The sequence below is a fragment of the Halyomorpha halys genome, unplaced genomic scaffold (genome assembly GCF_000696795.3).
Source record: "Halyomorpha halys isolate HHAL.00 unplaced genomic scaffold, Hhal_1.1 Scaffold56.1, whole genome shotgun sequence".
In the NCBI taxonomy this organism is placed as follows: domain Eukaryota; kingdom Metazoa; phylum Arthropoda; class Insecta; order Hemiptera; family Pentatomidae; genus Halyomorpha; species Halyomorpha halys.
This window is the reverse complement of record NW_027115012.1, coordinates 111772-115087: the sequence shown is the minus strand read 5'-3', so window position 1 is coordinate 115087 and position 3316 is coordinate 111772.

Sequence of the window (3316 nt, the reverse complement as noted above, 5' to 3'; positions counted from 1 at the left end):
GGGTGAATTAAAAAATTGTGAAAGGGTGAAATTGGAGGAGCAGAAATGAGAAGGAAAAATAGGAATGAATTGAAACATTTGTATTTGTTGTACAGACCGAAACTGAATGTAAAAGGAAACTGTAGGGGGAAAAATTGTTTACTATATCTCATTATTGTATCTCTTTTTTCTGATTATACTATGTATGTGTAATTTATTTATGCCCGATTACGGATTATTGTTTGTATTATTATTTGACCCGAAATAGGCATACATACTTACTCATCCAAGTAAGAGAATATTTCTTAATCTCTCATCCTTAACAATCTCCGATGCGTCTGAAAGGGAGATAGCTACGGGTACTGGTACTGGTACTAGTAATGATGGGGGGAACAAGTCCGGCAAGTGGACTGACTTTTATATAACTATTATTCCTCTACGGCCACAGGATTCTTTTATTTAAATCAAGGATTGAGGTACTACCTTTGGGTGTTTTCTTCCCAAGATTAGCATGTTGTCAAATTTACATGTTATATCTTTTTGTATTTCCCCATTCTTTGTAAATCCCCCGGCTATATCATGCTACGATTGTAAACCCTCGTTTTTTTTTTCTTTCTTTCTTCAACACACCGATTAACCGATGTCACGTATTGATCTTTCGAATAAAAAAAAATTTTGATTACAATTTAATTTTTTGTGTTATTTTTTACAATTTCAAGTTCTATCGGGCTTAAAAAAACACCCTATATATTAATTGTATATATTGTTCATAATTTATTTATAAATAAAGATATTGAGAAGGTTAAAAAAAAATTGTACAGTTGTAAATTTCAATAAATAAAAATAATTCTCAAAAAATTTACTGCATGCCATTCTTAAGACCCAGCAAAATTATATCAAAAATCCAAAAATTGTAGAGGTTAGAGAGGAGGTGGGGGAGGAGGGAACTATATACTATTGTAGAGGTTAGAGAGGAGGGGGGGGAGGGGGGGAACTATATACTATCGGAAGATAATTGTGGCTTAATACACTATAGAATACAATGACTCCTAGAGTGGAATGAATGTCAATTAGATACGAAAGGCTCTGAATAAAAGATCTGTTTTAGTTGCATTTAGGCTGAGGGGTAGGCTAGCATAACTCATGCCAACAGCATAACTCTCATCTGGATTTCGAGAGCCTCTCTTCAGCAGAGAGAAAGAAAAACTTTGAATTACTATTCTTGTCATCTCTTCTCTTCCATATGAAGTATAATGTTATTAATAACTACATAAATAAGGTGATACAATTTACTGATGTAAGTCGACTAAATGCAATCAAAAGTAAAGTATTCAATATATTCCTGGAAAATGTTTATCCTAAACAATTAATTTGGATATAAAAGTTATAATAAAAATAGTTAGTTACTAGTCAATAAAGTCATTAAAAAGTTTTATAGATATAATTATATAAAAGGATTATCTGAAGATATACAGAGATTAAGATTAGATTAGATTAGATTTTTATTCAGGGCAATCAACATCTAGGTTATTACACCCTTTTTACTTCATCTATCTTCTTGACTTATAGTTGAATGTAGACTATTTCCTTTTTACACTGGTCGGTATTGGTGGATTATATTTTAGCATAAAGTTGTGTTTCTTTGAGAAATTTTATTATTTTGTCTATGGATTCTTCCGAGTCTTTAAGGGCCAATTCTCTTGTTCGTGGAATTTTATTATTTTCGAAGGCTTGACGAAATGATGGGCATTCTTCAATTATATGCTTTATTGATAATGGGGAATGACAGGTTTGGCATATAGGCTGGTCCGCTTTTGTGATTAAGTGGAGGTGAGTTCATTTGGAATGTCCTATTCTTACTCTTGCAACAACCTATTCTTCTCTTCTGTTTCCCCTTATGGCACTTGTCCACTTTTGTGTATTTTTTTTTACATTTCTCAATTTATTGGTGAGTGGTACGGTGGCCCACATTGAATCCCAATTTTTTCGGATTCTGTTCCTTAAAAATGCCTTTATGTCTTTCGGCTCGTAAATTTGGAGTGGTGGAACGTTCATTGTAGCAGCCTCTTTAGCCGCTTTATCCGCTGCCTCATTTCCAGCTATTCCTGAGTGCCCCGGAGTCCAGAGAAAGGAAACACTTTTTTATGATGTTTTAGCATGTCTATATAGTTATGAATTTTGTCTATCGTAGGTCCGCTTTGATTGAAATTTGATAGACTCTGGAGTGCTGACATTGAATCTGTACAAATGAGTATGTTTGAGTATTCACTTTCTATAGATAAATGAAGTGCTGTTGAAATCGCCTGAAGTTCAGCTGTAAATATTGTTGAGTATGTGGGTAATTTATATTTTTTGGGTGTCCCGTGTATTATTATTGCAAAACCAACATTTTCATTTTGTTTGGAGCCGTCAGTGTAAATTATGTCATAATTTGAATATTTTTGTATCTTCTTTAAGAATTTAATTTTTTTGAGTCGTGGTTCTGGCGTTTCATAGTTAGATCTATTTTGTATGAATGGTATTTCCAAGGGGGCAATCTATAGATAGAATCAGCTTGGTTTGTAGGCATGCTATAAATCTCTCTTATGATTTCTCTCTGTCTTATGCCTAATGGAGCGTTCCGTGAAGGATTCATTTCATATTTTCTCATGCAACGAGGGTGAAATATATGGGGGTACGCAGGGTTTGTTGGTTGGAGTTTGATATTGGTAATGTAACTGTCCATGAGTTCCTGCCTCCGAAAAATAAGTGGTGGTAAAGAAGCTTCAGCACAAAGACTTTCTATTGGGCTCGTCCTGAAAGCACCTGTGGCAAGTCTTATTCCAGTATGGTGAACGGAGTCTAAGAGTTGGAGACAGTTTGTTTTAGCTGATGAATAAACCTGACAGCCGTAGTCTATCTTGGATCTTACTAAGAGATTAAGATAAAAGTTAATAATAAAATCAAATATATATAAGTATTGGAGTGGGTAGCTCAATGGTAAGGCATTGTGCTCCTAACTCACTAACCGGGTTTAAATCCGGCTGTGGTAGATAACTTTTTTCTGTTTTACTTTAGTCGACTGTTTCACAGCTTTGTAAGTTCGGGGAAGTCTGCCTTCTCTCATTAAGTGGGTACCTTTATTTGGGTAAAAAGAGCATCATGTAGAGCATGATTTTGACCAAATCACCTCCTTGCACGACCATTGGTATAGTAACAGTACTACTACCTTACAATGTACTTCACCTCTAACTCTTCGAATTTTAAAAATAATACTATAATTATACAACTTCTTATCACTATTATCATTTAACATACGCTGTTAATATATCAAAGGAACTATAGTTTTTATAATAAA